The 22,484-nt window shown below is 40.3% G+C and overlaps 1 protein-coding gene across 4 annotated transcripts in view; it reads left to right on the forward strand.

Moving 5' to 3' along the window:
• Positions 1-284: 284 nt before the first annotated feature.
• Positions 285-22,484, forward strand: part of LOC122565247 (phospholipid-transporting ATPase ABCA1-like) — a 173,752-nt gene continuing 151,552 nt past the window's right edge. For all 4 annotated transcript variants that reach the window (XM_043721016.1, XM_043721017.1, XM_043721019.1 and 1 more), the window contains exon 1: positions 285-378. The gene's annotated coding sequence lies outside the window, so the exon portion shown is untranslated. The remainder of the gene's footprint in view (positions 379-22,484) is intronic.

Genomic DNA, 22,484 nt, shown 5'->3' on the forward strand with positions numbered 1-22,484 from the left:
TCCAACAAGGATATTAATTTTAATGCACATTTTCTTCAAGTCTCTACAGTCTGCCCCATCGAAACTGCAACTGAACCAAAGCTTTCCAAATTGTATCCTAGACTTCTCGGTTTATCCAATCAGAGGTAGGCTAAAGTGTTGCAATGTTGGGCAATGCGGATAATTGACAAGCATTCCAGCCAAAGGCAGCGCCGGATGGGCGGGCGGGGCTCTGCGAGCGAGCCAATAAGAGTGTTAGGTGGGCGGGATTTGGACCAATAGCACTGAGGAGAGAGAGAGCGAGATCGCGGATGGTGGCGGCCGGAGGTGAAGAGCAGAGTTAAATATCGCAGCATGGAGCTAGGGACAGCTACAAGCTGATAGCAACGACAAAAAAAGGTACAAATGGCGTGTTTGACAACGGTCCAGTAAGGTTCGAGAGAAGCTGCTGATAAATAATTTACAGTAGGTACGGGAAAGGCTAGGGAGAGATGCTGTCAGCTTCCAGCTTGCCTCAGATATTGTTGCATTAGATTTTATTACAGCTGCATTCTCTTGTAGGGGGTTTGTCCTTGTAATTCACACTAGAATTAGAATCCACCTGTACTTCATCTGTGCTTGTCAATGTGTCATTTTTTTTTGCAGTACTGTAATTATAATCTATTAGAGGAAATATTGCCTAACTGGCGATGCCTTTCCTTGTTAGAGTTTTTTTAAATGAAGTTCACCTTATGTTATCAACATTTTTATATTTTTAAATGTTGTAAGCAAATTCTAGATTTATAATGTGAACCTTTTACATTTATATTGATACATTTTTTATGTTGCCTTTAACTGTTAATGTATTTTCAATCTATATGATTTGTTATATAATGAATGAGTTGTCTCACTTGTAAGTTATTTGGACTTATATTTTTCAGAAGTTTCTTATTATTGACAGCAATACAATTTAAAGAGATTGTTGATATTTTCTATGCAATATTTCCTTCTATTAGCCACTGTTGTCTTCAATCAAAGTTTTAATCTAATATTGTCTGTCTGTGTTTTTTTTTTAATCATTGATCAGAGTCAGGAGTATTCATGTTGATGGCAGTAAGCAAATAGACAGAGTGGCTCTTTGGTTGTGAACATAGCTGCTGTTAGCTAGGAGAGTATTTGGGCATTACAAGTGTTCCTGGCTTAAAATCTGATCAGATCTAGTGCCCTGGAAAGTTGGTTGGTGACCTTTTGCTGAAAGTACTGGATTATAGATGTCAGAAATGTATGATTTAAATTTGAGTTGTCCAGCTCCCTTGTTGCGTGTGAGGATGGCCAATTAGGTAAGAGCCAGATGATGCCTTCTGTTTTGGAGAGGAGAGTAGAAAATAAGCAGTTAAAAAGGGTGAGGCTAACTGTCACTGAAAAGTGGCAGCTGTCTGAGTTTTGTTTATAACACAGTATGCACTTGGGGAATGTGTGAGGATTCACCACATGTAGGTAGTTCATCCCTCTCTTGCTGACAGTGGGGATGGCTAACTTGTTTTACTGAGTAGCAGAATTTTTGTTGTATGACCAACAGCCTCACTCCAGGTGGGTCAAATCACTGGATGTGTTTGAGGGTGTGACTATTATGCTAGATTGATGTAGTCCGGGTGCAGTAATGACAGTCTAGCTCAAGGTATATTTAAGTGTATTTTGTAAACATACATTAAACTCGCTTACTAAATTTGGTACTGGAATATAATAACAGGACATCAGTACTGCATGGCTTTAATTTGCAAATAAAAATAAATTGACTACTAGGTGACTGGTTTAATGGGTGAGACATTGACCTTTAACTTTGTGATCAGATCCAATCCAGACTCTTCCAAAGAAAGTCTTCTGTCTTTTTTTTTTCTTTTTAAAGTCAATTTTTAAAAATCCATTTATTCTGTGCTTGGTGTATATGAAACTGTGTAGCTCAATATTCTCCCTAATTTGGTAATAAACAGTCACTTGCTGAGAGGATGCAGGCAGGTGTATGAGAATGAATGAAAAGTAAAAGAACTGTAGATGCTGTAAGCCAGAAACAAAAACAGAAGTTGCTGAAGAACTAAGGAAGGGTCACTGGACCTGAAACGTTAACTCTGATTTCTCTTCACAGATGCTGCCAGATCAGCTGAGCTTTTCCAGCAACTTCGGTTTCTATGTTTGAGAATGAAAATGTTATTGATGTACTGTGGAACAAGGCAGTTTTACACTCCATCTGCTCCCATCCTGGGAACAATTGATCAGTGTGGATGGATCTTTGCTGTACTCAAGCCCATAAAGCAACTTTTAGTGAAATAATCCCTTTTAGGTGCAATAAAAATATCATGGGTGTATCAATTATAAAATTTGATGCACATTACATAAGCATAAGAGTGGGTGACCAAAGTTGTCATCTAAGGAGGTCGGTCTGAAAGTGGCATAATTAGATACTTTTAGAGAGGGAATTCTTGATCTTGGGACCTTGCAGCTGAAGACATAGCTGCCAGTGGTAGAACAACTTAAAATTGGGTAGCCTCCTAAATGGAGTGGTGCAGATAAGGTTGTGTGGCGGGGATGAGGCCATAAAAAGATTGAAAATTAAGGTGAGTATTTAATAGAGGTTTTGCTTGAAGGGAACCAATATAGTTCAGCCAATATAGGTGTGACAAGTGAACAAGGCTTGGTGTGAATTAGGGCTTATGCCCGAAATGTCGATTCTCCTGTTCCTTGAATGCTGCCTGACCTGCTGCGCTTTTCCGGCAACACATTTTCAGCGTTGGTGTGAATTAAGACACCTGAGTTTACACAGGGCCGAATGCGGGAGATAGAAGGTGAGTACATGGGAATAGTCAAGAAGGAAAGGCACTGCTGATAAAGACTTAGCTAATGGTGCAAAAATCAAAATACTGTAGTCCATTTTAGTGGTGGTGCTGAAATGTGATTAGAATGTCATAAATATAACAATGGTTTAGAACTGTCCAAATCAACCTCAGTTGCCAGGAAGAGATGGATTGTGGTGAAAGAACGGAGTTTGGTGTGGAAACTGAAGTAAATGGGCTTGGACTTCTCACTTACTGGACAGGAATGTTGGTTCATCCATACTGCATGTCAGACAAGCACACTGACAGTTCGGAGCTGGAGCAGGTGTTGAAAAATGTGCTAGTTGTTTGTTGTATGTGAAAACTGACAGTTTCTGATGCTGAGGGGAAGCGTGAAGGTGTGGAGATAGAATCAGGCCAAGGGCAGATCCTCAGGGGACTCCAAAGGCCAGAGTGGGAATAATGTAATCTATCTTAAGGATTTGTTTTGGCTCCTACACAGGCAGCAACCTAATTGGAGAGCTTCAAATGTTGGAGCTTTGGGAAATTTGGGCACAGGTTTGAGATCAGGAGAGGAAAGTTGAGGATAAGGATCGTAATTACAATGATTGAGGTGTTGACAGTTTCTTTTCTGAGCAGGACAACAGACTTAAAGGATGGGAGAACAATTAACAGTATTAGCCAAATTGGAAGTCTGGAAGAGAAGTTAGCAAATACAATTTAATGGATATAGGATGCAGACAGCTGGGGTTGGGTTCCATGGACACGAGCAGCTCAAGCAGGGTATGAGAGGAGTTGGGAGAGAACCTGGAGAATTGTATAAATTCAGGAATTGGGTAGAGGGGTCCTCACATTTTTTCTCTTGATAGAAAGAACAAAATGGCAGTGTCAAGTGATCTTGGTGACAAAACCGATCAGGAGTTCCTTGTATGTGTTTCTGCATTGTAGACTGATGCTGTAATTTTTACAACAGACAGCAAGACCTGATGATGCTTTGTGATCCAGTCACCTCTGGTAGTGAATGTCTCAAACAGTTTTATTGTCTTTGTTGGTAGGATGTGGGATTTGGTGTCTTGGCTGGTTATTAATCTTTCCCTGTTTGCTCTTGAGGTATTTTCAAGTTGGTGGTTTGGTGAGACAAGCTACTGCTTGTCCTTACTCCGGCCGTTCAGCATCCCCCAGGTAGTCATTGAAGTATCCTGAATGTTTGGTGTTTACTTTGAAACCAGTTCACCATATCTGTTCATATTGCCATCCTTAAGTCCAAGGGATAGAGACAAGACATGTGCCTTGGAATAAGGATAGGGTGACTGAGTCAGTTTTGTTGTGAGTATAATGTCAAAGTTGAGTTTAATATGTGATTGAGCAAATCAATATTGCAGAGATGTCATGGTAAATGCTGCACAGCTAGAATTTTGAAAGTGCAGTTGTGAATTGGAAGAGATCTTTGCAGGTGTGTCAACAAGGAAGGGGCAATGTGGTTGAGTGGTACAAGAAAGTTATTGGGCATGGTCTTATCTGTGATTGCTATGTTTGGAAGGAGTGAGTCCATGTGAGATGCAATGCTGAAAGATTTAATCATGTAAGTTGGGGCATTCCTGTCTTGAGTGTTTGACCATACAGCATAGAGGGACTGTTCTCTTGTAATGTAGGCAAAAATGAAGACTGCAGATGCTAGAGGTTACAGTCAGGATTAGAGTGGTGCTAGAAATGCACAGCAGGTCAGGCAGATCTGAGGAGCAGGAAAATCGACGTTTCGGGCAGGAGCCGTTCATCAGGAAGTGAAGGGCTCCTGCCCAAAACGTCAATTTTCCTGCTCCTCAGATGTTGCCTGACCTGTGCATTTCTAGCACCACTCTAATCCTGACTGTTTTGTAATATACCCACACACTTTTCTGATATATCAGAAACTTTATAATGAGAGCTACATCCATGCGAACCACTTCTACCCAATGATTATGGTTGATATTTCCTGCCTGCACTTTGATTTCCTGAGACAAATGTTTAAGTCCATCCCAGACTTAAGTAATCAATTATACCTGCACACTCATCCATTGGATTAAAAGAAATGCCAAAGATATGCTACCCTTAGTGAAGATATTTCTTCTCATCTGTTTAAAATAATCAGTTGCTATTCTCCAATTGTGCCCCTTAGTCTCGATTTCCCAGGGAACCTTTTCTGCATGGATCTCATACATTACCTGACTGGAAGTATTTGATAGGAAATTGTAAAATGTGCATTACTCCGCATCTATATCTTTCTTCACCTGCCTTCTAAGGAATTGTTGAAAAATGTAGTCATTTATTCCATCACTTATTTGGGCAATTTACCAACTAATTTATTCTGGGGTAGCTAGTTGGAATTCAGTAGTTAACTGATTTCAAAATATGCTGACCAGTTGGATACAATATTGGGCAAAGTGGAATAGTGACTGAGATTGATGGATCTTTTGAAAGTTAAGCAATATGGAATGGAAACATTATAGAGTTAAGATACAGATCAACTGTGCTCGAATTTACTGGTGGAACAGACAAAGAGCTGAATGAATAACTTTTCTGGTGCAATGCACATAATTCTTCATGTTTACCGAGAAGTGATAAACTAGTTGTTCCCTCCAGTTCTCCTTGTGTTCCAATACACAAGAATGCAATTATATTGTACATTACTAGCACTTTCACAAATGGTTCCGTGACAGTCTCGTCCCATGATTGAATAAAAATAAAATCACAGGCCAAAATCACTTTAGGTCAAACTGATCACCACAAAAGCAAATTCCTTTTTGTTGGACTGGAAAAAGAGTTAAATGCTTCAAGTTAACCACATTTCATCGGATCTGAACACTCCAGACTCAAAAAACAATGTTATTTTGAGGTAGTAAAATGGGATGAAGGCAAGGAAAGTAGAAGACACCTGTTTGAAGCTCTAAAAAATTCAAAAATGATAGTTAATTAAGACTAAACCAGGATTTTTAGTCCCTAGGTTCTGTAGAGGAGGAAAGGACACAATTTCTCCCTTTAAAATGAAATTCTCTATCACTGAGTCTGAATTTCAACAAAGTGAAGGGAAGAGGTGAATAGAATTCTTTGAGAAGCTTGAGGAGCTCCTACTATAATGGTATTTATGTTGAAGAGAACAAAGTGAGTTTGACAGTTACTGAACAAAATTCTAAAGTCACTTGTTTAACCGAATTGTCTATTTTTGGTATTTGTATATGGACTAAGAAAATTTTAATTGGCTGGAGATTGTTATAGCCTTTAAAATTGTATGCAAAGCAAGGAAGTAGCTTGAGTAAAGTGAGCTTGTTGATTTAACCTGCTGATGTTTCATTAGCTCCATATTGGCTGGTTCTGCAAAAATATATTTAAGGTAGCAAGAGATTGGGTATGAAGAGCAAAAGGAAATGATGATCCTGAACTTTTCACACCCTATCAACAATTGAATTGTGTATTCTATTATATCCATGTGATGTTTCAGCTTTTAAATTAAAAAAAAATAATAAAACCAAGAACAGCACAAGCTGGAAATCTGAAACGAGCAGAAATTGCTGGAGAAATTCAGCAAGTCGGACAGCTGACTCCTCTGTGGAGAGGAAGCCGAGTTAATGTTTCAGATTTGGTGATCTTTCTTTAGAACTAGTTGCATGTAGGAACGGACTTGTCCTACCTGCCTATCTCCTTTTCCACCTATCCTCTCCACCCTCTCCTCCCTGACCTATCACCTTCATCCCCTCCCCCACTCACCCATTGTACTCTATGCTACTTTCTCCCCACCCTCACCCTCCTCTAGCTTATCTCTCCACGCTTCAGGCTCACTGCCTTTATTCCTGATGAAGGGCTTTTGCCCGAAACATCGATTTCGAAGCTCCTTGGATGCTGCCTGAACTGCTGTGCTCTTCCAGCACCACTAATCCACAAAAGTGGTTTGTGCTGAATGACCGGGAGGGGAGGTTAATGGAATGAATGTAGGTGGAAACAATCCAGTGAGACAGTTATGCAAAGATGGGGATACTTGCCAAACCTACTGAGTTTCTCCAGCAATTTCTATTTTTGTATATTAAGTTGGGTATTTGTTTGAACTGTCAAGATTAACTATTAACAAACTTACAATACAGGCTTGCATTTACAAAAAATCAGACATTTAATCTTTCAGTCTGAATCCACTTTTATTCCCATTATTAAACCTCATTAATCATATTCATTCCCACTGCACTCTATCCAGTTAACAACAGCATTCTGTATTGTATGTATTTGAAGTACAGGACTCTCAAACCCACCCCAAACCACTGTCTACCTCCACTAACCTAGGCTCTACTTGGGACCTTTCCTCCTTGCTACATACACCCTCTGTGGACAAATGTCCTAACTGTCTGCTACATGTCCTTTGTTCAGTCTTATGCTGATCAAAGATGCAGCCAGCTAAGCAGGAAGGGCTTAGTTAATGGTGATCTAGATGAGCTAATTCTGGTCCAGTAGTGGGTTGCTACAACTATCCATAGTAGTGCAATTGTGGGAGTGGTAAGTGTTGGGAGGGAGGGATGCAAGGCAGTGGGGCTTTCAGAGTTGTAAGTATGAAACTGGTGCACTTGGTTCATGTGAAAACTAGATGTTTGAGAAAGGCATTAGTTTATTTATTTTAACCCTTGCCCTTAATTCTTGAAGCAATAAAGCCAGCACCAGATAAAAGGTTTAAAATTAATAATAGAATTTATGCTTTGTGTATTCAGATCATTCTCATTGTCTGCTAAGAACATGTCACTTCCAGTCAGACGTCCCTTATAATTTTTGGACTGGAGATTTGAACTTTCTGTATTTCTATACCAGAAAGAAGGTAAAAACATTGACTGCAGATGCTGGATCAGTGGTGCTGGAAGAGCACAGCAATTCAGGCAGCATCCAACGAGCAGCAAAATCGACGTTTCGGGCAAAAGCCCTTCATCAGGAATAAAGGCAGAGAGCCTGAAGCGTGGAGAGATAAGCTAGGGGAGGGTGGGGGTGGGGAGAAAGTAGCATAGAGTACAAGAGCTTCAGGGCAGAGGAAATGACCTGGGAGTTGTAGTGGGAGAGGGACTCCCTGAGATTCTTGTCGAGAGAGGAGGAAAACTTCTTCAAGGCAGGCATCAGAAGCCAAACCCTCTCCCTTTACACAATTTATCATCGCAATGTATCCATTGTTGCAGCAAAAATGAATGATACACTTCCTAAGATTCTGCCCTGGTTTAACTTACCAAGTTATTTTTAAAAGTTGTTAGACTATTATGTAAATAGTAAAGCACTCAGCAGAAAAGAATCAAATAGGAATAAAACAAGAAGTGATCCAACTTTGCTCTCCATCTGTAAAGACTATTGAGATTGAGGAAACTGAATAGTAAAGGAGTAGGAAAGTTTTAACTGTCGATAAACCATTCCATCTACCAGCATTCTTCAGATTTGAATGCTTCGTACTCCTCTTACTAGAATTCACATCCCATCTATTGCCACCTTGTCACATCAGCCACCTTAACCCCAACTACCCACTTTTATAGTATCCTTTGTTTTAACCTTGCCTATCCATCTCCTTGTCATATAACTTGACCTATACACTTGTAATTAATTTAATGAATTTACCTGGTAATTTCACCATCCCTAATTGGGGGCACAGAGGGGGGTTAGAGTGCCCCTATTGATATTCTAGAAAGGCAAATGAAGGATAGAACTAGGGCTAATTTCACACTTTATTTTTATGGATTTAATTACAGACATGCACATTACAACATGAGCATCACACAAATCAAACCAGGGTTTGCCTTTCTATCTATAGGGGTTCAAGTGAGTCATCAGTTAATACTGATCCCCTTCATTTATTTAAATATGATTAATACCTAATTGCCTCCTGAGATCCATTACTGCAATGCAGTTATTTTTGGGCTTGCAGTCCTGAGTGTGGCTATGTTGTACACTGTATGCATACCTTTGAAGGGTACTTCTCTCGTGTATTGTCCATTGCTTAACACTATTCTGCCTTGCCTTTGTTACTCACATCCTCCTTTTTAATGGAGTACCTGGGTTTTGAACTGTTGCCAGGGGATAGATTAGGTTTTTTGGCTGCTTCAGCCTGTTTGTCTGTTCAATATTTTGGCTGATCTGTGACCTAACTCTACATCCCAGCCTCTGCCCTATATCTCTTGACATGAAAATCTATCAATCTCTACTGTAATATGAACTATTTATTTAGTATCAGTAGATGTTTGCAGTAGAGAATTCTGAACTTCCACTAACCTTTGCATGAAAAGTTTCTTATTGTCGTTCCTGAAATGTCTGGCTCGAAGTTTTTGACTGTGCCTTCCAGTCCTACACCCATTGAATCGTCTCATAGCAATTTTGTTTTTGTCTGCCACAAAAGCTGTTTGCATGTTGGCAATAGCTTGTATTTATTTATGGGAATTGTCCATGTTAAAATCCCTCTTAATTAGATGGGGTGGGTGGGTACAAAGGAAAAGTTAAGGATGAGGCCCCAGGTGTGTTCATGGTAAGAATTTTGGAGCATTTTGAATATTTGTGAATAGGGGAATCCCCTAAATTCTTCCACCTCAATTGAGGTGCGAGCGTAATGGTTTTCAACACTGCCATCGATAAATGTGGAAAGGGCAGAGAGTTAAAGATTTTAAGTGTGGAAGCATTGGGAAAGTAGGACTGGAAAGAATTGCAGAGATTGGAGCTGTCTGCATCATTCCACTTAAGTGTCTGCTGCATATACAGATTGGGAGCTGTGGTTGATGACTGGCTGACTGCAGCTTGTGGATACAAGGATGCAGCCTATTGTATTTGTGTCCTAGATATGATTTTAATTTGTCTGGAGTAATGGAAATATTGTTAGTAGCTCAGACTGCAGTGAAGATGAATCAAACTTCTGAATTTTGAGTCTTAGGAATTCACACTGAGACTGTAGTGATGACAGAATTGTAGATTATTTAGGCGGAGCTGGATAGATACCTTATGACTCACCAGTTTTGTCAGGCAACTGGGATAACCAGGAAGTGGAGTTGAGTACAATCAGATCAGCCAAGAACTTACTGAATGGCAGAGCAGGCTGAATGGTCTACACCTCCTACTCATTACTGTGCCTACTCTGCCTACAGGTCGTTCTAATACCAAAGTTGTTTACTGAAGGAAGACACTTCCTTGCTTGGTACTGAGGCTTGTGGATTAGGAAGGGCCTGGTTCAAGTTTCTCTGCACAGTTATCCTTGTACACCTGGACCTAGCTTGGCTGAGTGAAGTTGAGGATGTTCTAATCACAGATCCCTGTTGGAATGTAGACATGGCTATTAGCTGAAGGTAAGGTCAGGCATGGTTGGATGGTGTGGAGTGATCATAGATCATAGCGATGTACAGCATGGAAACAGACCCTTCGGTCCAACTTGTCCATGCAGACCAGATATCCTAACTTAATCTAGCCCTATTTGCCAGCTCTTGGCCCATATCCCTCTAAATCCGTCCTATTCATATACCCATCCAGATGCCTTTTAAATGTTGTAATTGTACCAGCCTCCACCAGTGGCAGCTCATTCCATACACTTGAAAAAGCGGTCTCCTAGGTCCCTTTTAAATTTTTCCCCTCACTCTAGTTCTGGACTTCCCCACCCCAGGGAAAAGAACATGTCTATTTATCCTATCCATACCCCTCATGATTTTATAAGCCTCTTACAAGGCCACCCCTCTGCCTCCAACACTCCAAGGAAAACAGCCCCAGCATATTCAGCCTCTTCCTATCGTTGAAACATCAGGAATGATAGCCCCAACAAATTTTTCATGTCTGTATAACACCACCAGTGTATGTCCTGTCAAAATTGACCAATTTCTGAATTAGAATGTCCTATAACACTGGGTGCTGGGCAATTTAGAGAAGGAGTTCCTGACAGTTGTGTACTGATTCCAAGGAGTCAGTACTAGCAGAAGATAAGGAAAGAAAAGTTTGGACTCTAGATAAAAGCTAGAAATAATGAAATTCTTGCTTCCCACACAAGCTTATTGAGTATGTGGCAGCCTTGGGTATGTTTGTGTATGTGTGGATTTAACTGCTTTATAGCAAGGAGTCTGCACTCTTATTTGTGGGTTGTTGGTTGGGCACCATGAAACATTAGGATTTAATGTTTTGATGTGACTGTAATTGGCAAATTGGCATTGTGGTATCCATTTACTGAATTGTCACCATTGAAACAACTCTTGCTGAGGCAGTATCCTCAAATTTTTAAGGGCCATAAAATTCAAGCAACAAAATGAGAATAAGAAATAGCTGCATGAGAATAAATTGAATTATTTAAGTAGTAGAGATGTACAACACAGAAACAGACTTGTCCAGAAACAGACCAACCAGATAACCTAAATTAATCTAGTCCCATTTGCCAGCATTTGACCCATATCCCCCAAGCCCTTTATAGTCATATACCCATCCAGATGCAGTTTAAATGTTCTGATTGTACCAGCCTCCACTTCCTCTAACAGTTAAATTTTCAGAGTTGTGTATGGAATGGCATTGGTGCATGAAAGGTTAGGTTCTGAAGACTAGTGGCGAGAACATGATGCCTTTCTCTCCCCTTCATCAATCCCCATCAAATTTTAAATAGAGCTGGAAAATTTTTCTATTAAAGTTAGACATGCATATAATTCTCAATTCAGATGCCAGCAAAGATATTTGTGTATTAGGTATTTGTACTGCATTGATACCAATCTTATCCTTCAGCAAAAGTTTGATTGAAGGTTCAATTTGCCTGTTTCAGTGGTTCATGTGAAGTTAAAGATACTATGACCCCGTTTGAATTGGTACAGGAAATAGATGAAAGTGTTGGACAAGCACCCAAAAATGGATTAGTTGATGATTTATCTTCTTGGTCTATTCCTGGCCTTATTTCTATTTTTTAATATTGTTTTTGGGATATGACTGTGTGAGAATTGGTTCCTAACTTTCAACACTTGCTGCAATTCAGTGTAACTTGTTGTCTGGCCCACTTTGAGAAGTTTAATATGTACCTCCAATTCCTGAGAAGCTGAAGTTTCGAGGTCCCTATTTTCAGCCTGGTGGCTAAAACAAAATGTTTACTTCATCCCTGATGTCCACTGAAATAGCTCCAGAGGCTGGTGTACTTGTGGGCGGCACGGTGGCATAGTGGTTAGCACTGTTGCCTCACAGCGCCAGAGATCCGGGTTCAATTCCTGCCTCGGGCGACTGACTGTGTGGAGTTTGCACGTTCTCCCTGTGTCTGCGTGGGTTTCCTCCGGGTGCTCCGGTTTCCTCCCACAGTCCAAAAAAATGTGCAGGTCAGGTGAATTGGCCACGCTAAATTGCCCGTAGTGTTAGGTGCAGGGGTAAATGTAGGGGAATGGGTCTGGGTGGGTTGCGGGTCGGTGTGGACTTGTTGGGCCGAAGGGCCTGTTTCCACACTGTAAGTAATCTAATCTAATCTACTGTCAACATGTGTAAATAAAGGGCGCCTTGGACACCCATCCAGCTTCCTTAGATCCAGTTCTGAGTGAACAGAACTTCTGACACTCCTTTTTTTTTTCTTTTATTTTATAACTGACTTTTTTTTTAGAATTAGAATCCCTACAGTGTGGAAACAGGCCCTTCGGCCCATCCAGTCCACACTGACCCTCAGAGTAACCCACCCAGACCCATTTTCCTCTGACTAATGCACCTAACACTATGGGCAATTTAGCATGGCCAATTCACCTGACTTGCATATCTTTGGACTGTGGGAGGAAACCGGAGCACCTGGAGGAAACCCATGCAGACACAGGGAGAATGTACAAACTTCACACAGTCACCCAAGGCTGGAATTGAACCTGGGACTCTGGTGCTGTGAGGCAGCAGTGCTAACCACTGAGCCACCATGCCACCCCTTGACACTCCTGTTTATATTTCAGCCAGAGCTCTCTCGTTGGATCAGATTAACAGCACCAATCAGGGAAATGTTCATTTATGATGTCCATCTGGCTGACCTTGTTAGAATTACTATATATGCCTATAATCAACGTGCTATTAGACTCTGCACCCCTGTTGAAATGGTCATTCCTGCCTTTTTTCCTCCCATTACTTTCTCCTGGTTATCCCTGGTCATAAAATGCAGTAAGATGGCTGAGAGTTGCACAGAGTGCAAGTTGAGAAGTGCTATTCCACCAGGTGTTGAAAACTGACTGGATGCTGTCATACTGTTTGAGTGATGTCACCAAGGTGATAGAGGGGTGATGGTTGTCTGGAGCAGAAGTTTGGGGAGCAAATGGGTTTTGAGATAGAGAATTGAATTCATCTGAGACTTTGTAGCAGCAAGAGAGATCATGGAGATATTGCAGAATAAAATCTCAATAATTCAATTAGTTCTGACTTACACTAGAACCGCTAATTTCAGTGTATGTAAAGGACACGATCTAGTGGGATAAGTGGGCAGAATTGCAATCTATTCTGAGAAATGCCAACATGTTTGCTATTCCCGATAGACCTATGTTGTATAGCTTTCAGCAGACACTTTGAAATAACAAAGAGTTTGCAAAACAAAAAAAATTATCCTGCATTTGTTCTAGGGCCGTGTTACTCTCTGACCTATGACGATCACAATCCCCAGTTTGTTTGCATTTGCCCTTTGGAAAATGTACTCATTCCACTCTAGGGACATTCCACTTGTATCACCTCTTATGGAGATTGTGGTCTTAAGTCATTCTGCACCTAATCCCTCCCTGATAGGCAAGATATATTTGATTGACTTAAAATTCCAATATAATGAAAGAGTTGCTCTGTGGCCATTTCCTAACTGGTGGATAATGGATATTGAATCCTGGTTTTAAACAAGGTCCAGGGGAACATTGCACATAGTTCAGGGACTGTTATGAACGTCACTTATCTAACGCCTGATTAGAATATGATTCATGGATCTTTCTCTTGGAAAAATAAATTGCTGTCTCAGAGGAGCTTTGCAGTGTTTTGAAATGTTTGCAGTTATCCAGCAAGGCCAGTCTTCTGAAGTGAAGCAGTCTGTAACAAGAGTAATTGACTGAATAACAGGCTGAGGGAAGGAGGAAGGAAAGCTTATTTGCTGAAATGTATCTCCACTGTTCTTACACCTAGATTGTGGCATTTTAACTTTTTTTATTTTAACTGAGTGAGCAAGTATTGCCCTTTTTGTGCTGCTAGTTGTCAGCCAGCTTAAATTATTTGAAGAGTGAGATGGAAACTATTACAACACTTTATCATTTTCAGTTTTCTCCTGTGGCTAAATTTGGGCTGCTCTGCTTTCTCACCCAAGTGACCATCCTTCAAATATCAGCCTCTACTGTGATCATCAGCAAACTGTTTTACTGTGAAAGAATCACACCTTTTGCACTCTAGCTCTTTCTCTCACTCTTGCTCATCATCATTATTCTTTTTTTTTAAACCTGATTTGATGGGTAAGATCAGAATTGGGGACTGAATGACTCTTGCATTTCCTGTCCCTCCATAATCCAGGGACTGAGTTTGATTGTAGTATCCTTGCCACCATTACAGCTGAAGTGAGCAAATCTCACCAATAGAGTATTTACCAATGAATCACTATCTTTATCCTTTACTACTCTTGGTGTGAACATCATTTTTACACAATTGGGTAACTTTGAAAAAGTCAAATACAGGTATACAAAAATCTTGGTAGGGAAATAGTATCTGTGTAGATGGATCCAATCTAAGTGCTAGAACTGGTAAAAACTTAATTAGCTGAATGAGATTGTTCTGTAATTTATACTCCATATGAAAAGAGGTATGTATTGAAATGTATTAGAAGCTGAACAGGAAGTGCTTACTACTAATATCTAATTATGCTCATATGGGTCAGTCCCATTGGGACTATTGTGGGTAAATATCTGTGCTAATCTTCTCATGCTGTTAACTTGTCTCTTCTTTAGGACGTTAAGTAAAATCCTTAAAATATTTTTATAAGGGTTTTTTAGTGGGAGGATTTCTTCCCCTTTTTTTTTAAACCATAATTTGATCCCCAGACTTGGTTTGCTTGACTCCTATCTCCTGAAGGGTTGCTGACTGGCTTCTAGAACACTGGAAGTTCGTCAGCAGATACTGGAGACCACATGAGGTCCAGCGATACTTATTTATTTCATCCTGCTCCTGAGAAGAGCCTTGAATATGTTCATCGTATTCAAAAATGGAATTTTCCAATGTGTTGCTTGAATGTATTGGCTTTTAAGAGGTTTTACGTGTTAATATTTGTGCTGTTTAGATCTTAAAGATTTAATATTACTTTAAGCAGTCTGGGAATTTAGAGTGGTAGAGATTTCATACTTCATAATTAAAATATTGAAATCATGTGTCTGTGTTCAGTTATTGTGTCTACTACTGCTTAATTAGCACTCACTGAAATCTCTAGTATGAAAAAGTCTTGACTGAGAGGTAACCAATAGTAATGGAACCAATATAACTGTACATAGATGAGGAACAGCTCCATCAGAAGAGCAGAGAAAATTTGAGCTGAAGAGATCCTTATTTTCCAGCTTGTGGAAATTAAAATAAATGGAAGAAACTTGTGCTGTTCTTGTTCAATGGATGTTCCTCTCTCCAACCCAGTGCTTAAGGTGAAGCCACTGCTGAGTAAATTGCCCAGCCATCCAGACTACAAAGATCCTAGTTTTAGTCCTCAGTCTGTGCTGCTTTAACTAATGAACCAGAATAGAATCTGGGCTGTCATAGCTTAGTTAGTAATTCCATTGAACATCAACTTTCTCAGTCTTGTTGTCTAACTTGTGACTGAATGTATATTATTTTGCTTTTGCATTTCCCATCATGCAGAGCTGATAAACTAATCACATTTTGGTTGAAAGTTCTATACTATTATAAGTTCTCTTTGTAGATATTTTTTATCAACCTATTTAGATGTTATTACACATTATCTCCCCCTGCCTGCTTGCTTACTAAAATCCTCATCTATCTGTTTAACTCAAGACTTGACTATTCTAATATCTTTCTGATCAGCTTCCCATGTTCAATTCTTTGTTGACTTGAGGTCATAAAACCCAACTGCCTGTGTTCTAACTTTAAGTCCTGTTTATTGCTAGAGGAAATTAGTAAAACATAGGTAGGCTATCCTTTGTCTCACCAGCCCCCGACATTAACCAATGTGGTACTTTGCATGGTGTTGGATATCTATCTTCAAGACAGAATGTAAATATGTTGGAAAAAATTCAGAAATCGTTCTGGATTAGTGCCTGGAAAGGATGGGTTCACTTGAGGAAAGGTAGCACATGCTAGGCTTCTGTGCTAGAGTTGAATGAGAGACAACTGGATTGAAATGTAAAGTCCTCAGGGGTCTTGACAGGGTAGATAGAGGGATGCTCCCTCTTACAGGAGAATCTAGATTTATGGATTGCATATTTAAGAAGAGGCAAAATTATTTTGTCATGAGTTTTGGTAATTCCATGAAAAGCTAGTGGAAGCAGTGTCCTTGAATAACCTATTTTCCTTATTAGTATGTTTGTATTCACATTAATTTGTAGAGCTATATTGATTTAGTTAAGCAACGTGACAATTTCAAAAAAAATTATTTTCAAATCCCTCCATAATCTCCCCTACATCTGCAATCTTCAGCAGTATAACTATTCTAAGAAGGCTATTTTCCTCCAGAGATTAGATTAGATTAGTTACAGTGTGGAAACAGGCCCTTCAGCCCAACAAGTCCACACCGCCCCACCGAAGCGCAACCCACCCATACCCCTACATTTACCCCTTACCTAACACTACGGGCAATTTGGCAGGGCCAATTCACCTGACCTGCACATCTTTGGACTGTGGGAGGAAACCGGAGCACCCGGAGGAAACCCACGCAGACACGGGGAGAATGTGCAAACTCCACACAGTCAGTCGCCTGAGTCGGGAATTGAACCCGGATCTCTGGCGCTGTGAGGCAGCAGTGCTAACCACTGTGCCACCGTGCCGCCCATGATGATATACACCACTTGGGGCAGGCGGGACTTGAACCTGGGTCTCCTGGCTCAGAGGCAGGGATACTACCAATGTGCCATAAGAGTCATGCTTTACTGTGATATCAGCAGTCTTCCAATTATTATCTATTTACCATCCTTGATTTTAATCACTCACTCTGCAAGTTGTTTCACCTGCCTAAGCATTAACAGCTAGAAGCTTAAACCTATGCCTAATCTTGTTTTTCTTAAGACTCTTTGAAATCTATTATTTTGTCTATGCCTTTAGCCATCTGCTCTAATTTCCTGATATGGTTTGGTGTCAAATGGTGCTTATTATGCTCCAATGAAGCATCTTGGGAAATTTACTGTGATAATGCTTTGCAAATACCAGTTGTACTTGTCATCTAACTTCTTATGTTGCAGTCATCCTGAGATTATTCACATTTACTATCCAATCTCTTGTTTCTTGTAATAAACTGACCATAAAATGAGAGGTTTGAGCTCTGAGATCCTAGTTCATCTATGACTTTCCATTGAAACACATGAGGAAAGCTCCATATTCATTTCCTGGTCTTTGTGCAAGGATGGTTTGGCTGGAGGTGGTTGTCTGGATAGTTGACTTTAACACTGAGTTATAGAAAAGACTGGGTTATTCCTCCTAGTAGCTGATCCAACAGGGTTGGGCTTGGGCTATGATACTTCTGTCAATACCAAAATAATATTCAGTGGAGAATATGGTGGGTGGAATATATTTTCTCTCATTTCTTGTGAAAATAAGCTGGAGGTATTGAACACTTTTGGCAGTTCCCACATGTCAGGGCCAGGCTGGAAGTGCTAGTTGGAGGTGGCAGCACAAAATGACTTTCTCCTTGTTGGAAAAACCAAAGGCCAGGTTTAAAATGAGTTGACTCCCATTCTCTGGGGGTGCTAACTAAAGCTGATTCTGACCAACAATTAAGACTGTTGAGGAGAAAGAGGTAAAACAAGTTGTTGTCATTTTGCAGTCTCTATTACTTTATGTAATGAAGCTAATACTTTTCTCATTCTCTCCTAAAAGATAATTGTTTTGAATAAGTGTATCGCTATCTATAATCAACTCATTGCATCAATTGGTTTGTTGGTATGATGATACTGTGGCTTTAAGAGGTGTATTTTCTGATTTCTTTTGAGAGTTTGAATGAGAAGTGATGAGCATTCTATAAGAAAGTAAATGGGGTTTGAGTCCTTGTTTTCTTTAAAGTTGGATCAATAGAAGCAGCCTGAATGGGTGTGGTCAGATTCCCATAGAACCAGGACTTTTAGTTTAGTTTTCAGCAATTGCTGTTGGGGAAGCGGCAGCTATATTTCCCCTCGGCTATAGCCAAAAGCTAGGGATTTTCTGTTTGCTACTGGAGGTGCTTGTGAGACAATCTGTTTTCTAAATTTGCTTTTTGCCTAGGTGTATTTGAGATGTTACTGTATCTAATATTCTAAGTTTTCCAATAGTTGTTACAATTCATTTCTTTTTTTTTGTATTTTAACATTGTGGATGAATTAGTATGTTTTTGCTTTAAATCTGGTAGTTTGACCAGGCAAACTGCATCTGGAACACAACACCTTGTATTTACCTTTTTTTTTTAAAGCAAGAAAAGGTTAGGATCTAGGCTACTTAATATTTTGAGGGGGTTTGGGTCTGGTCTGTAACAGAGCCTGCGTCTCTATTGGATAGGAACAGTTGACATTTGGCACACAAGATATCAAGGGTTCTCAAAGATTAAGTAGGACTGAGTGCTTTAAAAGAAATATTATGAGCTGCTACTTAAAAATCTCTCCTTTTTGTTATCTTGTTGTTTTGTCTATACCTGAGTGTTCACAAACTCTACTTGCATTCCTCCCTGTCTTGGGTGCACTTACTCCTCCCTGCATCCTTGCTAGTTTGAAATCATCTGTTCTTATTTATTTCCAGGACTTAAGAGCTTATCACTCCTTCAGTCTTCCTTTCCTCCTACAATCTATAGGTTATTAAAACCAAACCATCTTAGCCTTGGGGGCCAGAGTTGAGTCAAAGAAATCTGGAAAGATCCAGATAATTCAGCTGTACTTAATCTTGCAAGTTAGTAGTTGGTTTGTCCTGTTGAAGCTGAGAGCCTGATGTGTTTTGACAGGGTTGTTCTTAGCATTGTTGCTTGGTGAGCAAATCTTAATGCCAAAGATCTCCTGATGTGAATGAAGACTGAGGTTCTTGCGTTCTGTGACATGCAAATAAGCATCCCATAAAAACCATAAACCTGTCTCTGACCTCACTGTTTATTTCTGTTTCTTTTCTCCTGAGTAATCTTTTCATCCTTTATGCTGTGCTGTCATGTAAGCCTTGGACCTTTGCCTAAATTCTAGATTTCTTAAAATAAAAATCTGAAGGGTGAGGCTAATGTCAGTTTTTCTGACTAATACGTTTCAACCTTCAGATGCACTTTAAGTGTTTGTCACTGTCTTGATAAAGATTTTAAAATGTATATTATTAAATGACTCATGTTTACCACATAGCATATACAGGTTTGTTTTAATGCATATGTCAACATGTTATGTTCTTCATGTTTGTGACGATCTGAACAAAAGTTGACTTTAATGTTCATTTTTAAAAAAAAAAAATCCTGTACATGACTCTTAAACCTCTTCTTACACTGAAGTGCCAAAAAATTGCTTGATGCTGATGGGCCAAATCAATAATGCATCTGAGTGCATCTCAAACTTGCACACTGCCTGATGATCTTATTTGCATTGACCAACAAAGGTCATGTGTGGGAACTACAGCTAATTTTAAATAGTATTTTCCCCACAAACCCATAGGCACTCAGGCCAGTTGTAAAGCCTCAGCCAATAACCCTTACTGAAATTGGCTAGTTGTTATAGAACAAAGAACAATACAGCACAAGAACAGGCCCTTCATCATTCACCACCCTTTGTGTGAAAACTTTGCCTCATACATCTCTTTAACACATGCATAATGTCCCCTAGTAATTGACCCTTCCATCCTGAGGAAAAACCCTCCATTTCCATTCTATCCATACGAAAGATTGGAGTTGTGAATAGTATCATCCACAAACTTATTAACTAGACCAGCTATGTTTTCCTTCATCATTTATGTAGATCACTTCCAGCAGAGGCCCCAACACTGGGACACCACTCGTCAAGGCCCTCCATTCTAAAAAGCATGCTCTCACTGCTACCCTCCGGCTCCTATGACTGACCCAGTTCTGTATCCATCTTGCCAGTTCACCCCAATACCATATGATTTTATTTCTTTGTACCAGCTTGCTATGAGGGACCTTGTTAAAGGCTTTACTGAAGTCCTTGTAGACAACATCAACCGTTTTCCCCTCCATCATTGTCACCTCAAAAAAATCAAATTAGTGATGGATGACCTCGCCTACACAAAACCATGCTGTCTGTTGCTAATATGTTAATTTGCTTCTAAATGCACAAAACCTTGTCCCTGACAATATTTTCCAATTTCCCTACCACTGATGTGAGACTCTCAGGCTTGTAATTTCCAGTACTATCCCTGCTACCCTTTATTAATAATGGGACAACATTGGCTATTCCCCAGTCCTCTGGGACCTCGCCTGTGGCTAAAGAGTTAAAGGTGTTTGTCAATGCTCCAGCAATTTATGGTGTCTCCCTCGATATTCTGGGATGGATCCCATTAGGACACAGGGACTTTTCTACCTTTTAATACTTGAGACACACAGCACCTCTTCCTTTTTAATTGCAACTTAGCTGAGACACTTGCCAGTCTCCTGAGATCATCCTTCCTCAATTTCTTTCTCTTCGGTGAATACTGACCTAAAGTACAGTATTGGTTTAGGACCTCCCCTACCTCTTCCAGCTCCACGCATAGACTCCTTGCTTTTTCCCTTGAGTGGTCCAACCCTTCCCCTGGCTACCCTCTTGCTTTTTATAGATGTATAGAAAGCCTTGGGATTCTTCTCTAATCCTGATCACTAACAACTTTTCATGACCCCCTTTAGCTCTTCTAATTCCTTAAGTTCTTTCCTACTTTCCTTTGTATTTGAAGGATTTTGCCAGTTCCTTTCCTCCTAGACCTTACATATGCTTCCTTTTTTCTTTTTGACCAAGGTCATAATATCCCTGATCAACCAAGGTTCATGTAATTTTCCATACCCCCTCCATTCTTGCAGGAACATGCTGCTCCTGAACTCTTAACAACTGCCATTTGAAATACTTCCACATGTCCCATGTGGATTTACCCTCCAAGCTACCTCCAATCAAAATCCTGCCTAATATTGTTGTCGTTCACTTGTCCCAATTTAACACTTCACCTGAGGACTGCTGTTTTCCCTATCCATGAGTATCTTAAAACCCACGTTATTATGGTCACTGCTCCCGAAATGGTCCCCCACTGAAACTTCACTCACCTGGCCAGGCTCCTTTCCGAACACAATGTCCAGTATAACCCCTTCCCTGGTCCGTTTACATAGTGTCAAGAGTCCTTGAGCTCCTGACTTGGTATCAGTGAACTTGTCAATGGTGCAACTGGGGAGTGGGAAAGCTGACTGTGGGATAGCTCAAAGCCACCTTGGTTGGGAATGGGCTCGGTGAAGTTAAAATAAAAGTAAGGGGAAAAGAAACCAGCTTATACAATACAACTTGCATAAAACATTTTATAGCTAAGGAACTACTTTGACAGGTAGTCAGTGATGTAATATGGGAAAGCCAACCTGTTCCTGCTGGAGGAGTGGCAGCAGACTGGAGTGTTCAGCTGTTTGACTGTGGCAGGAATCTCATTGGATCCTAAACTCCACTATAATGTTTTTAGAACCCTGACATTGTAATGGCCTTAGTCTCTGTGGATATACTCTATAAAACAACTCGAAGAGGAGGAAGCCCTCTAATGTATGACAAAGTTCAGTAATACAGGGAGAGCAGAGCATCCTCTAAATCCAGAAGGGAAGTCTGGGAATGCACAGTCAACCACAAAAGCCAATGTTCCAGCAACAAATTCCTACCTGGCTATACCTTTTTTTTATAAATTATCTTTGAATGAGGAGAATCTGAGCACTGCTGTCAAAGGGCAAGACTATTCTAAACACAGGTCTGTATTAAAAACAAATTTTGAAGCCTGTTTTGGATCCGAGGAGGGCTACTGCTGATGTACAAAAACCGTACCACCAAAGTAAAACCGTGGGAGATGGGCAAAAGAAGAGCTTGAAGTTGAAACTTGGGTACGGTCTAACTTTCCTCCATCTTTTGTAAAAGCAGTTCTCTGATAACACCTTAAGACTCTCTCGTGCCAAATCCAGACACATCCTTAAAGCAGAGTTGTCTAGTTGGCTGAGTGGTGCAGCCACCTGGTAACAAGTTGTTTATTTCTGTACAGGAGTTTTTTTACTCCTGTTTACGTTTGACTTCTGTGCCAGTGCAGCTTCTAATTCATGGGCCGACTTATCCAGCTCAGTGATTCCACTGTGAATGGCCAGAAGCTGATCATTGCAAGAGCAAATCTTTACCAGCCAGATTGTCAAAGAGTATCATTTGAATTCTTACCCCATTAAAGCAGTCATCTGTTTCTTGGGTTATGACAAGATTTCTGCCTAACCCAGTATTCCATTTGAGGTGTTTTAGAGTCATAGTCCTAGAGATGTATAGCATGGAAACGGACCCTTTGGTCCAACCCGTCCATGGCGACCAGATATTTCAACCCAATCTAGTCCCACCTGCCAGCACCTGGCCCTTTTTCCTTCCCAACTCTTCCTATTCATATACCCATCCA

Source organism: Chiloscyllium plagiosum, chromosome 31, assembly GCF_004010195.1.
Source record: "Chiloscyllium plagiosum isolate BGI_BamShark_2017 chromosome 31, ASM401019v2, whole genome shotgun sequence".
Taxonomy (NCBI): domain Eukaryota; kingdom Metazoa; phylum Chordata; class Chondrichthyes; order Orectolobiformes; family Hemiscylliidae; genus Chiloscyllium; species Chiloscyllium plagiosum.